The sequence below is a fragment of the Calliphora vicina genome, chromosome 2, assembly GCF_958450345.1.
Source record: "Calliphora vicina chromosome 2, idCalVici1.1, whole genome shotgun sequence".
NCBI lineage: Eukaryota > Metazoa > Arthropoda > Insecta > Diptera > Calliphoridae > Calliphora > Calliphora vicina.
Genome location: NC_088781.1, coordinates 85587055 through 85603142, shown reverse-complemented (window position 1 = coordinate 85603142; position 16088 = coordinate 85587055). Strand labels below are relative to the sequence as shown.

The window sequence follows — 16088 nt, the reverse complement described above, 5'->3', positions numbered from 1 at the left end:
CCAACACATTCTTCTTCGGCGATAAATGGCCTTCCAAAAGATCTAACAATTCATCGTAGCCGATCGTATTAAGTGGTTTTGGTGATGCCAATGCCGCCACCATGTTAACATTTTTTTGCACCCATGGAGTTTAACAAAAGTTTTGCACAATATTCTTTGTTGCTGGAAATGCCCTTCATTTCCACATAATTTTTAAACCTTTGTATATAATTCTTGTAGGTTTCTTTGGTTATGTCGAATGTCTCGAAATTTGGCAACAATGCAGCGTTTACAGTATTACTTGTATTCTGCACTGAATTTTCATCATGGCGTTCCATCATTCGCTGCATTTGGACCAGCAGACTTTGTTGTTGTTGCAAAAACTGATTAAATTACGTAGCATCCATGACGAACGTTTGTCCTTGTAGCTTCACTTATAATTCAGTTTCACCTCGTCGCCAATTTGTAGTCGTTTTCCAAATAAAAAAGAACACTTTTATTTAAAATTAAAAAGGTTTAGTTACAAAGTTTCTTTATTTCAAAAATGGGGGCGCGTCTTAACCAGCGCAATTCAAAAACTAGAGTGTCATTACAAAAAACCGTAAGTACTTAAATACCGACTATTTATTTGATTTGACTAAGCTGGCAGATCATATGTATGTTATGACAGGCGGCTAACAGGACGCCATATAAATTAAAATAAATATTTAAATGAAATACAAAATTATACAATGACAAATAATAAAGACAAATAAATAAAAACAAATAATAAAATTATGAGCCATTCGGCGACAAAATGTATGTATATCATAGACAAATAAATAAAAACAAATAATAAAATTATGAGCCATTCGGCGACAAAATGTGGAAATATAAGTTTTGGGATATAATTCTTAAAAATTAAAACTTTTTAAAATTACCGTACAAATGTAGAAATTACCTGCCTACCGTACGGAGGCCTTAATTACCGTACGGTTAACATCACTGCGTATGATAGAGTTGCTCATATGAGAACACATTATAAACAACTCTCTCTATTATGGAAATATAACTTTTGGGATATAATTCTTAAAAATTAAAACTTTTTAAAATTACCGTACAAATGTAGAAATTACCTGCCTACCGTACGGAGGCCTTAATTACCGTACGGTTAACATCACTGCGTATGATAGAGTTGCTCATATGAGAACACATTATAAACAACTCTCTATTTTGTTAGTGAATAACAAGAAGGGAAGCCTCTCATTTTTTCTACAACAACAACAACTTCTATCTCTTCTCACATACAAGTGGTATGTGAATTCAACACAATGAGAGAGAGATTTAACTTCAAAACTTTTTCTTGAAAATTGCACATAATTGCAATTATAACACACACTTTCACCATCACATAATATTTTTATTATTTTTTTCCACACATTTAAATTATTTTAATAACCAAAACACGTATATTTTGCACAAACGAAAAAAATATTTTTTAATTTTTTTGACATTAATTTTTTAGGGGTTGAAATAAAAATTAAAAAAAAACACATTTGTAAAATATCGTATTGGAACTTAATAAAAAATTCAAATAAACTTAATTTTTGCAGAAATTTTGTAATAAAAAGCGGAAAAATCTATTTATAAAACCTTTCCAAATCAAATAATTTGAGAATAGTTTGAATTTTTAAATTTAATTGTAATAAAATTTTGTTATAATTTTTAAGTTCGCCTTTTTACAACTCTGTGTGTTTGAGGAGTGTGGTGAAAGTGGTTTGAAAACCAATACATATAAATAAAATGATTCCAATACATTCTTATAGTTAGGTTTTTTTTGACAACCGACTTAGGTTTTTTTGACAGCGTTTCACTTCTTGTTATTATTCTTTGGTGAATAAGATTTACAACCAGGCCTGCCAGATTTGCCGATTTTATACCTTAAAAATAGCAAAGTGCCGATTTCGCTATTTTTGCTCTAAAAATGCTGATTTTTTACTTAGTTCTAATATCCCGTTCTCACGACGGCATTATTCGTCATTCACGCTCTCATTCGTCATTCAACCCCCAATTATGAACTGAATTACATGATTCGCCATACAAAATTTCAAGTGCGAACTACCTTGTTCGTACGTAATTACCTTACGAATTACGAACAAATCAGTCTCATCTCTAATTTGTATCGAGTGTTTTATCAATGTCAGCTGTCAAAACAAAAGTACCAAAACAAAACGAAGAACTTTTTCTTTTCTCTAATAATGAAAATAATTAAATTATTTATTTTGTTAATTGCTATTACAATTTTATATTTTTTCTTACCTTTTTTCTCCATTGCCAAAACACAAATTTAAAATTCGCACCAAAAAATCAGAAAAATCAAAAGAAAACAAGTAAACAAAAATAAAACAAGAAGAATTACGAATCTGTCGTGAGAACGGGTTGTTTCGCAGTAGTAATTCAGATCGTGAATTAAGTAATTCAACCGCTCGTCAGAACATGTTATAAAAACTTGGTTACTATATGTATATATTTTGATTATTTTGGCAACTCCACAAATACTTCAACAAAACTATTTGCAAAATATGTATGTTATTTTGTTAGAGAGTGAAAAGGAAATAACAATTTTAAATCTTTAAATATGATTAATCCTCAATTTATTATGGAAGGAAAATATAAATATATGATGATTTTGAAATTAATTTAATAACGTTTTGGAAAACAGTTTGTGGACAAAAGCGTGGCGATAAAACATCTGTTTTCCCATTGTTAGAAAAATGTATTCAACAAATAATGATACTGCCACATTCTTCTACGAATGTTAAACGTATTTTTAGTCAGGTCAATCCTAATAAAAATAAATTACGATGTTCCCTTGTAACCGAACCTTTAGAAGATATTCTTTATTCTAAAGATTTTTTAAAATATAACAATTCAAATTATTTTGATATAGATATTAAGAAAGATATTTTAAACTTGACAAACTCAAGCATATATCCTTAAAAATTTAAAACCAATTTTCATTTCATCATTATTTTTACTTAAATATCACTCTGGTACAAAATAACACTTCTTGTCAGAACTTGAAAAGCGACCTAATGGAGGTAGTAGGCCTAGGTGAGGACATACTATAACCGTTTTTAAAGATTTTGAAACACCCTCAAAATATTGAGTTATTTTGAAAAACTATTTTAGGGTCGTAGAACTTTAGTAACTCTAACTCACACACTTTAACACAGATTTCAAAATTGTAAACTACTATGGATAGGCAAAGAATTAAGCTTTTATAAAATGTATGCAAAAAATGTATATTCCAAAAAATTGTGTAAGTTTTTATAAAAAGTTTCGCTTTCCTTTTATTTTTTCGTTATTTTTAAAATTCAACAATAGTTATTTTAATTTTTTTCTATGAAAACCTATTTTGTGTTGCACAGTGTTTTGAAGAAAATTTTATATAGACAAAAATGAGACATTAATTGTTAAAATCGGTTTATATTTGCAAAAGTTATTCTTTTTCGAAAAAAGTTCGTAAAAATTTACCTTGTACATTAAAGATTGTACAAATATTTTTTTGTCTTTTTTTATTTATATTGTAATGTATGTTTTATTTATATATTCTTATCTTAGACCGGCATCCAGGTGCCTATGGTCTTCAATGCGCCAATTTCCGAATTTCTTTGAAGAGCGTAAAGTCCCTATTCAATAAGAAGATGAGACTTTGTATAAGGTTTAACAAAGTCTGGTTTTATTTATATAATTTCGGGGTTTATATACTATATTTTAGTAACCCCTCTCTTATTCTAATTAATAACACTGTGCTAGTTGAAAAAACTGTCAAGCGGGGCACCCGGTGGGTTAAGCTAATTCGGGTATGCTGAATTCAGTGGTGCTAACCGTTTTTTTAGGTTAGCTCGTATTTTCGAGATATACCGTTATTTCGAAAATGGCATACAAATTGGAAAATGCATATACGCTCTTAATTTTTAAATTCAAGATCCGGCATCACTGTCAACGACAGAGGAGGTTTTTTTAGCGCAAATTTTATTTTTTGTGTATTTTTCAATTTAATTTTATTTTGACGATTTTCCGAATATTTCGGGCACACTTTTTGCAATAATTGCGATAGTGGAACCTGAGGAAACATGGACGAGGACGGTACGGATGGCGACAGTAATGTCAATGGCCAACAACCAACAATATTTGATGAGCCATCACAGGCAAATCTGAATTCTAAACGTAGAAGATATGATGGATCTCCTACCAATATTGATGTCTCCCATCTGGGTGAAAACAGATTTGCTTTATTAGCTGGTTTGGAAATTGAGAACAATGAGGAACAGCCCAAGCGGGGAAGAAATGAAAAAGCTGAAACAACTACAACAAAGAATACGCCATATTGCCCACCAATATTTTTATACAATGTAAATATAAAGCGCCTAGTTGAGCAATTAGAAGCGAAAACACCAAAAATTAATTTTAAAATAAGAAATGTCAATAAACATAAAAGCAAGCTTTATTTATCAGATGCATTGGTACACACTGAAATGATGGCGATCTTACGTGAAAAAAATATACAGTCGTACTCTTACACACCAAAAGAGTTGAAGCAAATGTCATTTGTCCTAAGAGGTTTATATTTCGATACCGAGGATGATGAAATAAAAAACGCTCTGGATAAAATTACTCCAGATGTTGTTACAAAGGTTAGTCATTTTACAACTCCACATTCGATCAGAAATGCATACAACACCGGGTTGTTTTTGATCACGTTAAAACCGGGAAAGACACTTAGCGACATTTCACATATTAAATATCTGCTTAGTCAGTCTATCACTTGGGAAAGACCGAAAAGTAAAGAAAAGGAAACACAATGTCACAGGTGTCAGCGATGGGGCCATATAGCAAAAAATTGTAATTCTGAGTACAAGTGCGTAAAATGTGATAAAAAACACATTCCAGGCGAGTGCCAAAGATCAAGGTCTGAAGGCTCAGATCCGTATTGTGTGAACTGTGGGGAAAGCGGCCATCCTGCAAACTGGAGAGGTTGTACTGCCTACAAAAAATTTATTGATAGTCGACAGGAGCGAATTAAAAAATCTCATGAGGAGAAAAATATGGCCAAAAACAATGTAAACAAAATCATAAGCAATTCGCAATATACCCCAGGAAAATCTTTTGCAAGTTTATTTCATGCAAATACAAACCAGGAGCCAACACAAAAACCACCAATCGTCATGGACTTTTTGAAACTTGCCAGCTTGTTTTTAGAATCAACAGAATTGTCGTTAGAAGAACAAATCAATAATTTCTTAAAAGAATACAAAACAATGACAAAACATGAAGCCAAAACAGAATTTTTGCGCCTCCTCAACAAAATTAAAGCTGAATATGGGCCATAGATTCATAAATTTTGTATCTTTTAATGTCCGTTCTCTTGTAAACACCAATCGACAAGCTGAACTCTCTAGTCTGCTTCATCAAAATCATATTGATATTGCCCTTTTACAAGAATGTCACCTACATAAGAATAAGAAAATTACTATTCCTGGCTATAACGTTATATATGACTACTCACCTATAGGAGTGGCTATAGTACTAAAAAAATCAATTAAAAACAACAGAATTAATATTGCTGGAACATCGCTCAGTAATGTTTTTATTCAAATAGAACTCATTGTTAATAATTACACCAAAAAGTTTTTAGTTGGTTCAGTATACGTACCTTGCATTCATGCGGCTCAAGAGCTACACAACGACCTAAACAAGATTCTTGATGTGTCCAGAAATTTTGATGGGTTTGTAATTGGCGGCGATCTAAACGCTAAAAGCACTACTTGGGGAGACAGTTCAGATAACGGTAATGGGAGAACAATCCGTAACTGGTTACAAGGTAATTGTTTAGACGTGAAACGAGTTTGCGATGTATCCCCTTCCTATCCCAATGGTTCGTCCTACCTTGACCACTTTTTATTAAGCACGAACATAATAGACAGTCTACATCCTAATTATCAAGTCAAAAGTCTTCCAACTTTTTCAGATCATTTTCCACTGAATTTAAAACTGGAATTCGGATCAGGAAATCTACATCTTAGAAATCCGTCAGTAATAACATCTTACAAAAACACCAATTGGGACTTATTTCGTAGAGACCTTGAAGCTGCATCCTGTGATATTCTTCCACCTACCATCTGTAATTTAAATAATGAAAATTTGGACTCATTAATTAATGCATTCAACTCAACAGTTGCTACAGTACATAATACTCATTCGGAAAAAATGGAAATCACTGATCGCAAGAGACCTTATCCAGAAAACATTAAAAAATTGTTTAAAATAAAGTACACATGGCAGAAGGAGTTGAAAAAAATCTTCCATCGGAATGGCAACAAACTTAATCGTGAGTATAGAATATTGTCAAATCAAATACAGCTGCTCAAAACAATTATTAATGAACTGGTTAATATGGAAGAGACAAAACGATTTAGCAATAGGTTATCAAAAATCCAACCTGGTCCAACAGCATTTAAAGATATATATCAAATTACTGGAAAGTCTAAATCGCCTTTTTGCCATCAAATTATTAATAATAATGGTATAACAACAAATCATTCAGAAATTGCTGTTATTTTTAAAAACCACTTCTCTAATGTCTTTAGTGTGGTAAATCCTGTAAGGTCTGCCTCTAACGTTGAAAATCAAATTGCAATATCCATCAATGATCTTCCTAGTAATATTTATTCCTTTGACACAAATTTTAAAGCAGACGAAAATTCTGATACTCTTCATTTTATAAATATTGATACCATAAGATCCCATATTAATAATATTAATTGCAAGAAATCATATGGGCTTGACAATATCTCAAATTTCCTAATTAAAAAATTCCCTGACACAACGCTAAAACTACTCACGATAATCTTTAATAATTGCATTAACAATGGATATTTTCCAAATGCCTGGAAAACCGCCAAAATCCTGCCTATCAAAAAGAAAAGAGACAGTAAGAAGCCAGAGGAATTTCGACCGATATCCCTATTGTCTAATATTGGCAAATTATTCGAGCGTATACTGAAGGAAAAACTGGAAAAGGAATTCATCATTGAACCTATTCCAGATTTCCAATTTGGGTTCAGAAGACATCATTCAACTCAACATGCTTTGCTAAAGTTTCATAATGACGTGGTCCACAATCTAAGGGAGAAAAAATGTTCTCTAGCTATCTCATTGGATATCGAAAAGGCTTTTGACTCCGTCTGTCATAAAAGTCTAATATACAAACTTATAAATCTTAGCATCGATCCTTATCTTCTGAAAATATTGAATAGTTTTTTCACTAAAAGAGAATTCTGCGTTCAAATCAACAACACCACGTCAGATACCAGCTTCGTCAACATCGGAGTTCCTCAGGGCAGCATATTAGCGCCACTTCTTTTTAATATATTCCTCCATGATTTCCCACATCAGTACAACAACTCTAAGGCTATTCTCTATGCCGATGATTGCCTCATTTATGCTCATGACATCTCACCATCAGAAGCTTTGAACAGGGCAGCTATTCATCTTGGCATAATAAACAATTTTTATAATGAATGGGGAATAAGAATTAATGCTGCGAAGTCGGAAGCCATTTGTATCAGAAATGCATCCGGCAAATGTGCAAAGTTTGTGGTCCCAGAGAGCAAATCACTACAACTTTCTCTAAACGGTGTGGAAATTCCTCTTAAAAACACTATAAAGTACCTGGGAATAAAATTTGACAAACTGTTAAAATTCAATGGTAATGCGAGAAATCGTCTGGAAAAGGCAAGGAAAATATCAGGAATGTTTTCAAGCCTTTTGTACAACAAATACTTACCAATAAGGACAAAACTTCTAATTTATAAAGTTGCAATCAGATCGGTCCTCATCTACGGGTTTCCCATTTGGTTCACTATGTCGCCAACGGTGGCCAAGGAGATTGAAATCTTTGAACGTGTAATACTGAGGAAGTGTATTGGGAAAAATTACCAGAATGAGACAAAACGATTCTCAAACAATTACATATATAAGAATGCAGATATACTACCTTTTTGCCGATATGCCATGGTACAACAAAAAAGTTTTGTTGAAAAGCTTTCAACACATGACAACATTCTTATTGAACAAATCTTTCAACAAGAGAATCTGACAACTTGGACTTCCTTTCCGTACCTCTCTCCGATAGGAATTCTCCACGAGAACATCAATAATGATCCGGATCCTTATGCTTTGCCATCATTCTATTTGAAATCAGCACCTGGTGTACACAGAGGCTGAAAATATTATTATAAGATTTTATTATTTGTAACTGTTACTATTATTATTGTTGTATATATATTATTATTTTTTTTAATTAATCTGTGATATTTATAATATTTACCTTTTATTTTGACTATATGTTCCGTTCTCATTGGAAATTATTGCATTTATATGCTTTCGTATTTTTAACTTACACACTTAGCTACATAGTATATGTCTACATTTATGTTTTGTTTTGATACACAAATTCTGCATTTATATGCTGTCGTCTACAATATATTATTTACATTCTGTTTGTCAATGTTATTAACAGAATATTTGTTATTTATGTTTTTAAGTGTTATTTAGTCTTAAGTTTGTTATTTACAGACATTCGCTCTGTTAGCCAAAGTAAAGACCGAAAGCAAGTCTTGTTTGTTTTCATATTCATTTTGTAGAAAATACATATCCTATTTCATTTATCTACATTGTTGTGTAATATCCTATTTTTGTTATTAGAGTAAGACAAATATAGCTCTAAGAATTATATTGTTCTCATTGTATGTAAGACACGAAAAATGTTATCGAAAAGAAAAAAGACTTAATAAAAATTTACTTACTTACTTACTTACTTTTAAATTCAAATGCATATAACTTTGGAGTCAGTGACGATTTGTAAACAATTCTTTTTTTGTTTGACATATACATTTGTAGTTAGTCCAATAAAATAAAAAAGGAGCAAATCGGGAAATATTTGTACCCGCTTTATGGTGGGTGAAAATGTTGACAATTTAATTTTCAAATGCGAATATCTCCTAAGCTATACGAGATAGTTGATATCCACGAAGAGGTTTTTTGTAGTGCTCGATGAGGTGATTCTACATGTGTAAGTTTTTTGAAATCGGAACCCAAACGAAGAAATTGATCATACCCGAGTCCTACTTTTGGACCCCTGGCCGCACCTCTGGTGGACTCATTCGGTCAAAATTCAAACCTTAAACTCGACAACACTACGTCTTTGCACATGTAGATTTTTGTCTATACCACTGTGCACTGCACGATGTAGCTAATTACTACGAGTTATGTATTTTGATAAAATATTAGGGGATATTTGTATTATTTTTTCTGAATAAAATGAAAAGTTGTGGATTTATTTAGAGCTTGTTTTATTTGGAACTTCATTTTCTAAATGTTTAAAAAAAATTAAGAGCGTATATGCATTTTTCAATTTTTAATGCCGTTTTAAAAACAAAAAATTTCGAAATTTATCTAAAAAATTATTTTTTATTCCAATAATTAATAATTAATATTTCTAAAACAACTGCGAAGATTATAAACATGTTAAGCTTTACTTGAAGGTAATTTTGTTCCGGAATTTTGGTTTTTTCAGTTTGTTCAATAAACTAAACCGCTTTTGAGTTACGCGAATATATGTTGTGCAACCTCCCCCATTTTCGAAATAACAGTATATCTCGAAAATACGAGCTAACCTAAAAAAACGGTTAGCACCACTGAATTCAGCGTACCCGAATTAGTTTAAGCCGCTGGGTGCCCCTCTTGACAGAAAAAAAGTGTCAATTTCATGCATAGTGTAATCTATCTTAAGGCTCAATTAGTCTTTGCGTTCTGTAACGTTTCTGTTCTGTGCCGTTCTGAATGCTGTTTTATTGCAGTTAGTTATTCCGTAAGATCGTATCAGCTGTTTTTAAAATAATAACCAAAAAACCATCTTGGTGATTTTGTTACTATTTTTAGTGTTTTTTTGTATTTAGACCTTCAACATATTATTGTTAACATTTTTATAAATACATACATATATTTTTTGTTAATGATTTAATTTAAACTAATTTTTTTACATACATAGTACATACATTAAAAGAAATTTATTTTTTTTTTTATTAAATTTCAATGTTTTTTTGAAAATAATTTATTTTTTATTCTTTTGTTAATAAAAAATATTTCCCTTTCAATAATGTTGGCACCACTGCTTTCATATTGTTGGCATTTTTGTGTATGTATGATATCAGCTGTTTTAGCTGTCACTTAACGTTGCGGAAAAATTCAGTTTTCAACAGATTCATCCGCAACAGAACGGCAACGTTACAGAAAAACTAACGACATACACAACTTTCCCTATGCTAAAAACAAAACAGCTGATTCGGAACGGAACGGAACGTACAAACTAACTAGGCCTTTAGTCTAATTATAATTCTATTTTCCTATTGGCTATTACATTTGAGTGATATTTAGTGCATGTGAGTATTTTGTGTGTAACATATGTGCAACATGACACATTGCACTCAAATGCACTTTAATTTGTTTATATTATTATGTAGGTGTATAGCGAAGTGTGTTGGTACACTACACCCTCACCCTTAAGAGAAAATTTTGGGGAAAAATTGATTTTTTTTTTTATTATAATTTTATGTATAGAGTAAGCGTTATTGATAATCTTAGGTATATATTTTTAAAATTTAATAATATTGTAATGATGAGTGTTTTTTTGTATTTAGACCTTCAACATATTATTGTTAACATTTTTATAAATACATACATACATATATTTTTTGTTAATGATTTAATTTAAACTAATTTTTTTACATACATAGTACATACATTAAAAGAAATTTATTTTTTTTTTTATTAAATTTCAATGTTTTTTTGAAAATATTATATTTTTTATTCTTTTGTTAATAAAAAATATTTCCCTTTCAATAATGTTGGCACCACTGCTTTCATATTGTTGGCATTTTTGTGTATGTATGATATCATTTGTTTTAGCTGTCACTTAACGTTGCGGACAAAATTCAGTTTTCAACAGATTCATCCGCAACAGAACGGCAACGTTACAGAAAAACTAACGACATACACAACTTTCCCTATGCTAAAAACAAAACAGCTGATTCGGAACGGAACGGAACGGAACGGAACGTACAAACTAACTAGGCCTTTAGTCTAATTATAATTCTATTTTCCTATTGGCTATTACATTTGAGTGATATTTAGTGCATGTGAGTGTTTTGTGTGTAACATATGTGCAACATGACACATTGCACTCAAATGCACTTTAATTTGTTTATATTATTATGTAGGTGTATAGCGAAGTGTGTTGGTACACTACACCCTCACCCTTAAGAGAAAATTTTGGGGAAAAATTGATTTTTTTTTTTATTATAATTTTATGTATAGAGTAAGCGTTATTGATAATCTTAGGTATATATTTTTAAAATTTAATAATATTGTAATGATGATATATATATATTAGAGTGTCCCTTAGAATTAAATTTTTGGAAATGTTGAGACGGTACCCCCTGAAAACTTGTGTAATGATATAAAATACCACCAAACAATTTTTTAGCTTGTTCTAAGAAGGGCAACCCGTGCCGACTTAGCGATTTAGTTTTGAGGTGCATTTACAAGGGGAAAAATGCATTTTTTTCAGTTTTTGTAAAAATTTTGCCATTAAATAATTACTTTAGCAATTTGATTTAAAAGAATCGAAATGTAACAGTATATCTCGAAAATACGAGCTAACCTAAAAAAACGGTTAGCACCACTGAATTCAGCGTACCCGAATTAGTTTAAGCCGCTGGGTGCCCCTCTTGACAGAAAAAAGTGTCAATTTCATGCATAGTGTAATCTATCTTAAGGCTCAATTAGTCTTTGCGTTCTGTAACGTTTCTGTTCTGTGCCGTTCTGAATGCTGTTTTATTGCAGTTAGTTATTCCGTAAGATCGTATCAGCTGTTTTTAAAATAATAACCAAAAAACCATCTTGGTGATTTTGTTACTATTTTTAGTGTTTTTTTGTATTTAGACCTTCAACATATTATTGTTAACATTTTTATAAATACATACATACATATATTTTTTGTTAATGATTTAATTTAAACTAATTTTTTTACATACATAGTACATACATTAAAAGAAATTTTTTTTTTTTTTTATTAAATTTCAATGTTTTTTTGAAAATATTATATTTTTTATTCTTTTGTTAATAAAAAATATTTCCCTTTCAATAATGTTGGCACCACTGCTTTCATATTGTTGGCATTTTTGTGTATGTATGATATCAGCTGTTTTAGCTGTCACTTAACGTTGCGGACAAAATTCAGTTTTCAACAGATTCATCCGCAACAGAACGGCAACGTTACAGAAAAACTAACGACATACACAACTTTCCCTATGCTAAAAACAAAACAGCTGATTCGGAACGGAACGGAACGTTCAAACTAACTAGGCCTTTAGTCTAATTATAATTCTATTTTCCTAATGGCTATTACATTTGAGTGATATTTAGTGCATGTGAGTGTTTTGTGTGTAACATATGTGCAACATGACACATTGCACTCAAATGCACTTTAATTTGTTTATATTATTATGTAGGTGTATAGCGAAGTGTGTTGGTACACTACACCCTCACCCTTAAGAGAAAATTTTGGGCAAAAATTGATTTTTTTTTATTATAATTTTATGTATAGAGTAAGCGTTATTGATAATCTTAGGTATATATTTTTAAAATTTAATAATATTGTAATGATGATATATATATATTAGAGTGTCCCTTAGAATTAAATTTTTGGAAATGTTGAGACGGTACCCCCTGAAAACTTGTGTAATGATATAAAATACCACCAAAAAATTTTTTAGCTTGTTCTAAGAAGGGCAACCCGTATGATTTTTTTTTTATTCATACCTGGGAATAGGTTAGCGGTATCCTACGAAGACAAAAACTCATATACAAGTAAATATGAATATATTCTAAGTAAAAATAAACATTTATTTTAATATTTCTCAAAATATGTTAATTTTGTTCCTACATTTCATGTTCTAGTGGCCTGAGACACGTTAATGGCCTGTCGATTTTTTAATAACTTTAACATTTTTTAACCAAGTTTTGTCTTTTATATCTTATTAGAACGACAATTACGTACACATTTCGATTCTTTTAAATCAAATTGCTAAAGTAATTATTTAATGGCAAAATTTTTACAAAAACGGAAAAAAATGCATTTTTCCCCTTGTAAATGCACCTCAAAACTAAATCGCTAAGTCGGCACGGGTTGCCCTTCTTAGAACAAGCTAAACATTTTTTTGGTGGTATTTTATGTCATTACACAAGTTTTCAGTGGGTACCGTCTCAACATTTCCAAAAATTTAATTCTAAGGGACACTCTAATATATATATATATGTGGCATCACCGTTTAAACCACTAAGGTTATTCGGCGTTGCCAACAAGTACCAAGTACTTCTAAAAATAACAACTCTTGTCCTGACTTAATAAACTTTCTTCTTGCGGCTACAGCCTTATGCCCAGTTTTTGACTTGTTATTTAAATACGTATTTAGTTAATTTTAACTTAAAATTAAGTTGTATTTAAATACAGTTTGAGTTTTTCAGTGCTACATAATTTGTCTTATTTAAATAAGATAAAAGTATGGTAGCACTACTAAATATCAAAAATTTATCGATAGTTTTGCTTAAAACAGCTGTTCAACCAATACAAAAATTGATACATTTTGCCCAATAAGAAATAAAAGTTTATTAAACAATAAAATTATTGGTAGGAAAATGCACAAAAGAAGCTCCAATTGCCCCGCATCGGAATTGTAGTTTTTGCAAGACGCTTTTTTTAGCAAGACGCTGTTGTTTGTTTTTTTTTTTACTACAATAGAGTGAAAAAAAACCAAACAACAAAAGTCAGCTGTCAAAAACATATGGTAGTTTATGAAACTTAAATAGAATTTAAATGACCAACGTCGGCCATTTAAGTATCATTTAAAAAAGCACTGAGAAACTCATTTTCGCATTTAAATAGAACTTAAATTTAATTCATATTTAAATACGAAGTCAAAAACTGGCTCTTAGACTTAAAACAATTAAAATTGTACCTCCACAAATATTTAAATAAATAAACGTTTTTAAAATTAGAATTAAACAAATTCTAAATTGGTGACACCGTACAAACTAAAAGTTGTAAAAACTGTGTGCAGTGTTTTTTGAAACATTTCGACGAACTTCTACATTTTTTTATTTTATGTGCACCTGCTGCCATTTTGTTTTTTTTACACGAGCGCACGAGGTACTCCGTTAGAAAAGAGATGTCTACAGACGATAGGGGACAACTAGGCCCTGAAGATAGTGGAATCTCGCAGGCGTCTGCCGCAAACGTATCTGTTGTGTATGCCAGATTGCCGGTGCCTCAAATGTCCAGCTGCAACATCGAGGCGTGGTTCACTACGATGGATTTCTGGTTCACAGCATCTGGCATAACAGCGGATAGACAGAAGACTGCAACTGTGCTAGCGGCTCTGGACCCCAACATCATTTCGCAGTTGTCGGAGGTGATCGCAACGCTTCCCCAGTCAGATAGGTACGAGTATGTCAAGGCGAAGATTATCGAGCATTTTGCCGATAGTGAGCAACGCAGGCTCAACCGCATCCTATCTGACCTTCCGCTGGGGGACAAGAAGCCGTCAGAGCTTTATTACGAGATGAAGCGTGTCGCGGGAAACACTTTGGGGGATGCAGCCTTAAAGGGGCTTTGGGCAAAACGTTTGCCTGAAATGGCACAACCCGTGGTTGCAGCCTCGTCGGGTTCCCCGGCTGAATTCACAAAAATTGCCGATTCAGTTCTTGACGCCATGACACCAAACCAAATACATCGGGTCCAAGCAAAACCTACGAGCGAGATCAATGCGTTACGTGCAGCCGTCGACGATTTAACCAAAAAATTCCAGAATTTGTCCACACGATCACGATCTCATTCACGTGCCAGACGACGCAACCGTTCAAGAAGTCGACCAGCCTATAACATCGACTCGACTGGTTTCGAATGCTGGTATCACAAGAAATACGGTCGCAACGCCCAGAAATGCCGTAGTCCTTGCAGACACAAGCCACGTCGTGTGAACACGGTAATATCTACCTCTTCAACTTCGTCTTCTGATTGACTCGACACGCCGGTGGGAGACAGCGGCGAAATCTCTCTCACCAGGTGCGAAGTTTTTCGCCTGCAGGTCAAAGACAAATTTACGGACAAACACTACCTCATAGACAGCGGTGCCGACGTGTCCGTCCTGCCTCTAACATCGAGGTCACCTGACCTACATCCTACCGCTGTTACATTATACGCCGCCAACGGTTCCCCCATCAAAGTTATCGGGGAAAAACGTACCAAGCTTGACTTCGGCCTTCGCCGCCATTTTGAGTGGTCGTTCGTAGTTGCTGACGTCACTTCGCCGATCATAGGTTCTGACTTTATTAAGCACTACGACCTACTTATCGACCTGCGCCGCAGCCGCCTTATCGACAACTCAACGGGTCTTGTGGCACGACTTACACCGTCATCATACAGCGCAGCAGCGGTCATTAAGACTTTCGACGCAAATATTCCCTTGGCGAACGTGATAAAGCAGTTTCCTGACATAATGAAACTGTCGCCGTATGGCTCGAGAACGAAGTCTTCCATTGTCCACAGGATCGAAACTTCAGGTCAACCCGTTTTTTGTCGCCCCCGTCGCCTTTCACCTGAAAAGTTGGCAGCCGCTAAAAGTGAATTCGATTTTTTGATAAAGACCGGCATCTGCCAGCCATCAAACAGCAACTGGTCCAGTCCACTACACCTGGTCAAAAAAAAGGACGGCACGTGGAGGCCGTGCGGCGACTACCGAGCCTTAAATGCACAGACGTTAGCTGACAGGTATCCCTTGCCTTACTTGACGGATTTTACAGCGAATTTGAGAGGTAAGAAAATATTTTCTAAAGTTGACCTCCAAAAAGCTTTTCATCAGGTGCCGATTCATCCCGAGGACGTCCCAAAAACGGCGATCAGCACTCCGTTTGGCCTTTACGAGTTCAAGTTCATGACCTTCGGG

General features: G+C 33.0%; 2 long non-coding RNA genes across 2 annotated transcripts; one reads left to right on the top strand and one right to left on the bottom strand.

Moving 5' to 3' along the window:
* Positions 1–5447: 5447 nt before the first annotated feature.
* LOC135951465 (uncharacterized) lies at positions 5448–8843 on the top strand. The gene is made up of 2 exons (XR_010575977.1): positions 5448–5845; positions 5976–8843. It is a non-coding gene; the product is annotated as an uncharacterized LOC135951465 (long non-coding RNA).
* LOC135951464 (uncharacterized) lies at positions 6003–8496 on the bottom strand. The gene is made up of 4 exons (XR_010575976.1): positions 8354–8496; positions 8021–8246; positions 7811–7935; positions 6003–6143 (listed from the first exon to the last, which is right to left on the bottom strand). It is a non-coding gene; the product is annotated as an uncharacterized LOC135951464 (long non-coding RNA).
* Positions 8844–16088: the final 7245 nt, after the last annotated feature.